At 42.8% G+C, this 10,415-nt stretch overlaps 1 pseudogene; it reads left to right on the top strand.

Annotated features, from left to right (window-relative positions):
- The window catches only part of LOC100949944, a 16,380-nt pseudogene extending 7,780 nt beyond the window's left edge, over positions 1–8,600 (top strand).
- The last annotated feature ends 1,815 nt before the right edge of the window (positions 8,601–10,415 follow it).

Here is a 10,415-nt window from a genome sequence, read left to right as displayed (position 1 = left end):
CTTGGCATGTCTGGAAAGTTCTCTTTCATAATTTCATTAAGGAGAGCCTCTGTGTTTTGTGAAGCAACTTCGTCACCTTCAGGGATTCCTATGAGGCAAATGTTAGTTTTCTTCGAATTATCCAAGATCTCTCTGAGTGAGAGATCTGTCTTTGTTCTCCATCTTTCAAAATCTTTGGAAGTCTGGGTGCGTTCAAAGTCTTTGTCTTCAGTGTTGGAGATCCTATCTTCTGCCTGGTCCAACCTCTGACGGAGGGATTCAATGGTGCTCTTCAAATCTGCAACCTCTTGTTTCAGAGTATCATAATCCTTGATCATTTTATCTTTGAAATCATTGAATTCCTGGGACAGCTTTTGAATGATTTGAAATTCTAGCTCCTCTTTTCCTCCAACCTGTTGATCTTACTCCCTATCCAGATTCTGAACTCAACTTCTGACATTTCAGATATCTGTTTATGTAGTGGGTCTTCCATTGTGTCTACCCCATCCTTCTTTGGAGGAGTTAATCTACTCTGGTTATTCTGGTTGCCACAGTTTTTCTGCTGATTCCGTCCCATGTTGAATTTGCACCTTTTGGAAACCGTCCCTAAAACCGTTCTGCCAGTGGCTTCTTCTAGTTTTCTCCTGGGCACAGCCCAGCAAGACCCCAGGAGGTGGGGTCAGCAGGCAGGGTGATGCAGCCCACCCCTGCAGGAGTCAGTGTCGCCGTTAAGGCCCTGGGAGGCAGGCGCAACCTGCCCCAGCGGAGGTCAGTTGTCCTTGCTGGCTACCAAAGCCCCAGAGGCAGGTGCACTGCTGGCAGGATAGCGTGGCCCTCCCAGGCAGGAGCTGCTGGTGACTGCAAGCTGGCAAGGCCCCAGGAGGCGGGCACGCGGCTGCGTGACCTGCCCCAGCAGAAGTCAGTTGTCCTTGCAAGCCACCAAAGCCCCAGAGGCAGGTGCGCAGCTGGTGGGATGGCACAACCCTCTCTGGCAGGAGTTGGCGATGATTACGTGCTAGGAGGTCCTGGAAGGCAGGCGCACGTCTGAGCTACCTGCCCCAGAAGAAGTTGGCTGCCCTCACAGTTCGCCAAGCCCCAGAGGTGGGTGTGTGTGCAGCTGGCAGGAGTTGCTGGTGACTGCCAGCCGACAAGACCCTGGGAGGTGGGCGTGAGACTGCGCGACCTGCCCAGCAGAAGTCAATTGCCCTCCCTGGCCACCAAAGCCCTGGAGGCTGGTCTGCAACTGGCAGGACAGCGTGACCCTCTCAGGCAGGGGCTTGTGGTGATCCAGGGCCAGGGGGCCCCAGGAGGCAAGCGCGGCTGCTGACCTGCCCTAGCAGAAGTCAATTGCCCTCACCAGCCACCAAAGCCCTGGAGACAGGCAAGCAGCTGGCGGGACGGGCAACCTTCCCTGGCAGGAGTCAATGGCAGCCGCGGGCCAGCAGGGCTCCAGGAGGCGGGTGTGGCTCAGTGACCTGACCCAGCAGAAGTCAATCACTGTCAAGGGCCACCAAAGCCCCTGAGGCGGATGCCTGGTGGGGTGTGTAGCCCTCCCTGTCCGGCGTCAATCCCAGTCGCCAGCACCAAGGTCTCGGGAAGTGCAGATAGCAGCTGGGGAGGCAGCTGAGTGCAGAATGCGCTGACTGAGGGGGATCCGTCTGTACACAGAAACTGTGGATCAAGCAGTTCTCCTGGTGAAGGACCTGGACAGGGGTTTGGTTTTGAAAGGATGGGTGGATGCTGTTCTTGGTTCTCCTCTCCCTGTCTCTGCCGGCGAGGGGAGGGAGAGTGGACTGGAAACTCAAAATGGCAGTGCAAAAGGCAGTTCCACTTTTCTGCCTGGGGGAGGGTGTTCTGCGTCTCAACTGGGTTCTTCCAGGGTAGTAAACTTCCCTGTTGGCCACTCTCACTGGTGGAGTGAGAGAATAGGTCCTCAGTTTATCCGTGGCCTGCAGGAGACTCGGAGGAGCAGTTGAAGAGGAAACAAAGGAAAAGCACACCTTTCTTGGGGGAGGGGATGGGCGTTATTCCTTTGGAGAGATTTATGTACCTGTGGAGCGTCCTCTAGAAGTCTCCGTCTGTCTCAGAAGAGGTGTCCTGCCGGTATCACTCTTCTCTCTCAGCTGGGCTCTCAGTTTTCGAGTTTGTTGGGGGTTTCTCCGGACTTTATCCTTTCCTCTGAACAGGAGCTTCTGTCGGAGACTGGTGGCTGTCGGCCATCTTGACCACTCCCCCAAATATACTTATTTAAAATTGTTCCTTAAAAGCAATTTTATGTAAGATTATTGGTAATTGGTGTACTGACTATGTATTTATTTGCCATCCTGCTTAGTGTTAGGTTTTTTCCATGTGTTTTAGAATTCTGTTTATAAGTTTATTTTGGGTCAGAGAATTTTTACTACCTCTATCTCATTTTTGTTTCCTCTGTGCTTTTTTCCACTTAATCTATCGGCTGCCTCTCCAGGACCAGACTCTATCATGGCACCATGGGCCACCTGACCTACAGTGACACCTCAGATCCAGACACAGAACACAGGGTATCTTGGTTCAGCCATGATCACAAAGGCCTCTGTGGGTCTTCTGGGCCTGGAACTTACTGAAAGCTGTAGCTCTAGAATGCTATTAAAAACCACCATTGTTTTGCACACTGAGAGCTCTCCTATTTTCAGAATTCAAGTTACACGTGAAACCCTCGTTCCTGTCTGCTTCATCCTCCAGGACAGAACTCAAAGCTGCTACTACTGCCATGTATCTGAAGTCCACAGGTCAGCCCTGCCACTACTGGTCAGCAGTAAGGTTCACCTATTTAGATTTGAGTTAATCTTATGAAGGATTTATCTATCACTGCTGTGTGTTTGAAGCAAAGCATGAAATTACTGAGCCATCTTGACCAAAATGCACTTTAACTCCACATCAGACTTGTTTCCTAGAAGTTTCCACAATTTGGATATGAGACAGTCCAAACAGTTCTGAGTTTAGAGAGTAAAATTAGAGAGGATAAAAAAATAATAAATCACTGGGCAGCACCTGTGGCTCGGTGAGTAGGGCACCGGCCCTATATACCAGAGGTGGTGAGTTCAAACCTGGCCCCGGCCAAAAACTGAAAATAATAATAATAATAATAAATCACCAGATAGCATACCCTCACTAGAAACTAAGACCTAAAAGAAACAGGATCATCACATGAATTGTAAGTAAAAAATCTCTAAAACTCCAATTTGTTTCTTTCCTGTAGTAATGATGAATTAATATTAGTTTTAAATGAAGTAACTGGGTACGTGGGCCCAATTATTATTGTATGACATATGCTTCAGACATGGTTAGGCACAAAATTTTAAAACCCCCCACTGCTATATATTCTGCTCATGTAAAATATTGGGGGTGAAGTAAGTAATCTCTACTGCCCCTTCCATCCTTCTAGTACTATAGTCTGAATAGGAGGAAATTGCCGTGATATTATCGTTCGCTGGCTGCTACTAGACAAACTATTGTAGAAAGATTCACCAACCAGACTGTGATGCTCAAAACACATGGCTCATTGAATTAATTTAAAACACTTAGGACATAGTGCAAGTGGGGGAGAACGGCCACACTGGGTCCTTTGTTAGCAATGTTTATATGTGTTGTTCTGTCTCTCTCTCACCCTCCACTCCCTTTCTTCCCCCACTTAGCACAGTAGCCAGTGTAATTAGAAAGAGTAGAATTAAGATTGAACACGGAGGCTTAGCAGGTGAGAGATGCCTGGAGCTAACAGTCTTTTTCTACTCAAAAGACATAAGAGCAAGTGCACTCATCAGCAATAACTAGCTGAATGGCCACAGCGATGATCTGTTTGTTCCAGCAAAGCATCCCAGAATGGACAGCAGCAATAGGGACCCAAAGCAACGTCACCTGCAAAGCAAAGCTGCTGGGTGACTGTGTTTGGTCCTTCCATTCTCTGTGTCTATGCCCAGCACGCGTATGCTGTAGCATGCCTCCAGGATGATTTTTACTTAGAATCATTACTTCCACTGTGACTGCTGTAACAGAACGCCGTGGACTGGGTGTCTTATAAACAATGGAATGGACTTCTCATGGTCCTGGGGGCTGGGAAGTCAGAGATCACGTCACCAGCAGATTCAGCATCTGATGAGGGCCCACTGCTTAGGCCACTGAAGAGCAAAGGTTTTTTTTTTTGTTGTGACTTCACATGGCAGAAGGGATGACTGAGCTCTCACAGGCTCTTGATAAGTCTCATTAGTGTAGACTCTGCACCATGAACTGATCACTTCGCAGAGGCCTCGCCTTCTAAAACCATCACCTTGGAGTCAGGATTTCGATATGTGAATTTTAGGGGAACGCAAACATTCCGACCATATTGCTGAGTTTCATTTGTCTTCCTTCATTATCTGCTTCTCTTATTCTTTATAGCAGATTTGACTACTCTTAAATAATATCCATTCATTAAACATTTCTCAAGTTGTAGTTATATTTGGCGATTATTTCATGCTGATTATGTCAGCACTTCGCTGTGTATCACACACTGAGAGAAACTCTTTATTGCCCGTCTAGTGGCTACCATCCTCCACAGAGGCTGACGTGCAGGCTGCTGTGTGCATGGTGGTGCTGACTCTGCTCCAGGCTGTGGGGTGGGACCATGACTGGTCACAGGGTTTTGAGACAGTTCCATTTCCAAATGGAATGGGACTAGTCAAAGACTAGTGTTTGACACAGTCCTGGACAGAGAGACCAGGAGAAATCTGCTGTGGGGGTTCTGGGGAAGGCTCTCCTCCCTAATAACAGGAGCTTACTAAAAGCCACTCCCTTATTAAAGGACAATCTCCCTTGTATAACACTTGGGTCTGCAATAGCCTCTTGGGATTATGATAACAATCAACTTATGAAAAAAAAGCCAAAAGGATGAGGATGGCAGAGCAGAGAGCTGTGATGCACAGGTTAAAAAAAAAAATTCTGACTGATACAGAAAAGGATTCCATTTTAATCCTCTCAGAGGAACTTGTAAGTCAGAAAACTGTGACTCAAGTATGGTTTTATTTAACTCCAAAACCTACATTCCCAAGTGTCATGCTAGGTGACCTGTTAATGATACACTGATACCGAAAGACCTCAGGAAATTTCACAATAAAATGTGACTCCTTGGCATAAGAGTATTTTGAATTGAAGGCCCTTATAGGTCAACAGGCTTTGGAAGGGACCTATCCTCTTTCTTCATAAAATACCAGACCCTCAAAAAGAACAAATTGACTTCCCTTCCCCTTTCTATTCGTTATCTCAATATATTGCAAGAAAAATATCAAATATGCAAACAGACATGGCCCAAATCATTTTAAATATAATATCTATCTCTTAGGTTAATTCCCAAAGAGTATCATTTATAAATTAATTCATTTCACCCCATCCATTTATTCCCACAATTATCTATCTTACTCATCCTCCCTAGGGAAAACTTATTGCCACTTAGCAGCAGAATTTCCTATATTCCTCACCTCCCCCTTCCCTCTAGGTGAGTTTATATAAACATCTAGACCCAGTTGAGACCCTGGAAAATGGCTCTGTTATTCTCCCCTGCGTTCTCCCCTGTGCACAGTAAATGAATCTCTTTCTCTTAGTAAGCTACTTTATTCTGAGTTAATCTTTCAGAGAACCTTCCCAAACACAGGGGAAGTTCCACCTGACCCCTCAATACATGCAGTTAAAATAACTCACCTTCCTTGATTCCTTGCCTGGCCGTGACAATCCCTGTTCTCACCTCCTCTTGTGTCTTAGTTGGGATATTTTCCCTCCATCTCAGCCTCTTACCTTGTCCCAGGACCTTGTCAGTCTTTTTTCCTATATCTGTGTTTCACACTTTCAAATTGTTATATTAATGACATGAGGCAAAATCGGTTAAACCAATAAGATGACATTGTACAACCATTCTCTGTCCTTCTTCTGCTGACATATTTACTAATATTTTTCTTTTCATTTTGTTTTGGACAAATCACATCACTGATCCCTAATGACCTCATTAACTAGTTGTTACTGGAACAGCTGTAGTTTTTTGTTCAACTAGAGCTTTTTTCAGATGCTAAACATAGCCCAGGAAAAAAATGCCCCCATAGGGAGGCACTCCCTTAGGGGAAACCGTTTATGACCTGTGACGTTCTGTGTGTCGGCAATGGAGTATCTTCTAAGCGACCTTGAACTTCTTCTTTTTTTAATTTTATGTAAAGCCAGCTAGTTTTTTTTTTTTTTCCTCCCTTGGGACCTACATACAGTTTCTTTAACTTTAAATGTGAGACTTATGATTTTCATGTGGAATATAGCCAACAGTCTCTGTAAACACTTTGCTGAGCCATTTCAAGACATCACATGAACTTCTAGAAGTCCCAGCACATTTCATGGGGCTCAGAACTTTGTTCCCTGAGAAACACTCATCTCCAATACTTCACTAGGACTGTCAGAATGAATTAGCATTAAATGCAAAATTCATTATCCCTTCAACTTTAGAGAGGTGAGAAGGAGGGTTCAGCTTCCATGTCAAAGGAGATATGTCTTTTTATGCAGTGAAATCAACAGAATAGTCACCTACAGGCCTACAGGCCAGAGAGGACATGTTTGCAAAATATTACATTTATTTGGTAATTTCAATCATCTGAAACATAGGAAGGAATAGGCAAATAAGAAAACAAGTACCTTGAATGAAAATACTAGGTATTCTACCATCTATTTACCAAAAGTGACCACTTTTAGAGCAGGCCTTCAAGTTCTTACTCAGAACCCATACAGTCATACTTTAGTCATTATCGTCATAAATTTGACTAACTTGTTCCTAATTCATAACTGTTAAGACACGTAGTACCAAAGGCATGTACTGGGAAGAGGAGAAGAGGATGGTTTTAATAAAACACAGCCTTAGAGCAAGACGAAGGACAAACACCAAGCAGAGCCCATGTCATGAAACATTCCAGCCTACAGACACTTGGTAAGTTCCAGTCACTCAACAAGCCTGGGAAATCTCACTATTTGTGGCTCAGGATTATAACTAATATTCATAACCTTATACTAATAAGACAAATAAATATTTAATATACATGACTTTGCAGCTTCAGCAATGGTGGTAGAAGGTGTAGCAGTAATAAGAGTTTCCTTCCACTTTTTTGCAATGGGTTTGTCACCAGAGCACAAGTGTTTTGGAAACTGCCCATACCACCCAAAACAGGAAAGGAAAAGACTCATATCATCATCATCATCATTGGACACATAGATTCAGGCAAGTCCACCACTACTGGCATCTGATCTACACATGTGGTGGTATTGACAAGAGAACCATCGAAGAATTTGAGAAGGAGACTGCTGAGATGGGAAAAGGCTCCTTCAAGTATGCCCGGGTCTTGGATAGACTCAAGGTTGAGCGTGAGATGGTATCACCATTGATAACTCCCTATGGAAATTTGAGACCAATGAATACCGCGTGATTAGTATTGATGCCCTGGGACACAGAGATTTTATCAAAACCATGGTTTTTGAGATTTTTATCTCAGAACAGGCCCATTTCAGGCAGACTGTGCTGTCCTGATTGTTGCTGCTGGTGTAGTGAATTTGAAGCTGGTATCTCAAAGAATGGGGAGACCCGTGAGCATGCCCTTCTGGCTTCCACACTGGGTGGAAACAACTAATTGTTGGTGTTAACAAAATGGATTCCACTGAGCTACCCTACAGCCAGAAGAGATATGAGGAAATCGTTAAAGAAGTCAGCACATACGTTAAGAAAATTGGCTACAACCCTGACACAGTAGCATTCATGCCAATTTTGGTTGGAATGGTGACAAAATGTTGGAGCCAAGTGCTGACATGCCTTGGTTCAAGGGGTGGAAATTCACCTGGAAAGACAGCAATGCCAGTGGAACCACACTGTTTGAAGCTCTGGATTGCATTCTGCCACCAGCTCATCCAACCAACAAGCCCTTGCATCTTCCTCTTAATGATGTCTATAAAATTGGTGGTATTGGTACTGTCCCTGTGGGCCGAGTGGAGACTGGCATTCTCAAACCTGGCATGAAGGTCACCTTTGCTCCAGTTAATGTTACAACTGAAGTCTGTTGAAATGCACCATGAAGCTTTGAGTGAAGCTCTTCCAGGGGACAACGTGGGCTTCAACATCAGTAATATGTCTGTCAAAGATGCTCATCGTGGCAGCATTGCTGGTGATAGCAAAAAGGACCCACCGATGGAAGCAGCTGGCTTCACTGCCCAGGTGGTTATCCTGAACCATCCAGGCCAAATTAGTGCTGGTTGTGCTCCTGTACTGGATGTCACACAGCTCACACTGCCTGCAAGTTTGCTGAGCTGAAGGAAAAGATTGACCACTGCTCTGCTAAGAAGCTGGGAGATGGCTCTAAATTCCCCAAATCTGGTGATGCTGCCCTCATCAGTATGGTTCCTGACAAGCCCAGGTGTATTGAGAGTGTCTCAGACTATCCTCCTCTGGGTCGCTTTGCTGTTCATGACATGAGACAGACAGTTGCTGTGGGTGTCATCAAAGAGAGGACAGGAAGGCTACTGAAGCTGGCAGCGTCACCACGTCTGCCCAGAAAGCTCAGAAGCCTAAATGTCTCTGCTGCCTGCCACCCCAGTCTTAATCAGTGGTGGAAGAACGGTCTCAGAACTGTTTGTTTCAATTGGCCATTTAAGTTTAATAGGAAAAGACTGGTTAATGATAACACTGCTTCGTAAAACCTTCAGAAGGAAAGGAGAACGTTTTATGGAGGATTTGTTTCTTTTTGTGTGGCAGTTTTATTCATTTTTAAAATCAGCGCTTTTTAATGGAAACAACTTGACCAGAAAGCTGTCACAGAATTTTGAGACCCATTAAAACAAAGTTAAATGTTGAAAAAAAAAAGGAGTTTCCCTCCTTAAAACCATGATACATAATTTAAATGAGAAAAAAATATTGGTCACTATCAAAAACATCAAAAAGCTATTTTCAAACAAATATATATATATATATAATTGAACAAAACTGCTCACAAATTTTGACAATATAAATGTTTTCAACAATAAAAACAGTATGAAAACAGTAAGAAATTCTGAATGACAAAAGACTTGTTATATAAAACATATAATGAAAGAGAGAATAAATTAAATGCAAGTGACTTACTAGATAAGATTGCTAAACAACCAACCAAAAGCAGAATCCATAATATAGAAATTGAATAAATAAAAGATAAGGGAATTTCAGGAAAAATGGCCAAGTACATAAATACACAAAATAATTTGATCAAAGATAACGCACTTTAAGATAAAATACTAACTTCACATTGCCAATAATAGGAATTCCCAAAATGTATGAGATAAAATCAGCCCTTGAAGAGATAATAATAGCAGGGCATAAGAGTGCTAAAATCAAGCATGTTATAAGAAAAATAGAATTTAAAGAAAAACTAAAATTATATAAGTTTCCAAGAAGCAAAATTATATTTATGCAGTGAAAACCAAATAACCTTTAGAAATATTAATACCAAAAAACAGTTTTAGAAACATCTGGGAATCATCTATTACCCATATTGACTGAACATGACCAAGTTTAATATTCATCTGTTTACACAATGGAAAGGCATTCTCAGGTTTACCAAAGCCTTGGAAAATGTATTAGTCAAGTAAAATTTATACAAAAATCTAGAATGTGCACTGAACAGAACTAGTGATTGAATTGAAGAAAGAACACACGTGCAAAGTACCACAACTGAAGAGACGCATACTGATCATTGAATTAACATTGAACTTCTGCAGAGATGAGGAAATAGACAGTGAGAGGGGAATGCTGTTAATAAACATGATGATCAAAGTTGCTGTGCTAAAATGAAGTCATAAAAGAACACAGCTGCAGAACATTAAATTACATTCATGTACGTGAGGAAGAGTCAGGATAAAATAAATAGAAAGAAGGAAAGCCAAGTACTATACATAATTTCTTATTTTATATGTAGGTTGAAAGTCTCTTATCTAAAAAGCTTGACATTAGAAGTGTTTCAGACACAGGATTTTTTCCAATTTTGGAATTTTTATGTATATATAATGAGATAGCTTGAGGATGAGACTCAGGCCTAAATGATAATTCATGGACATTTCATATGGACCTTACACACAAAGGCTGAAGGTAATTTCATATGACACAGTAGAACCTCCACAAACTGGGGAACTGTAACAAACTGGTCAACATGTGGAGATGGTCAACATAAGGAATTAGGCCGACTGTAACAAAATGTACATGTACTTTACTTTCTTGAACAGCTTTTATTAGAGAATATCTTAGGAATTCATATGTAATCAAAACACAGTAAAATCATACATATGGTATCATACAAGATCAGTACATTTACTGTTTTTTCATGGTTTAATCATTCTTTCTGAAAGAACAGTGAATGTTGGTCTGTTTCTTATCCTAATTACATTGG

Source organism: Otolemur garnettii, unplaced genomic scaffold (genome assembly GCF_000181295.1).
Source record: "Otolemur garnettii isolate 467f Iridium unplaced genomic scaffold, OtoGar3 scaffold00177, whole genome shotgun sequence".
NCBI classification, from domain to species: domain Eukaryota; kingdom Metazoa; phylum Chordata; class Mammalia; order Primates; family Galagidae; genus Otolemur; species Otolemur garnettii.
This window is presented reverse-complemented; position numbering and strand designations above follow the sequence as displayed.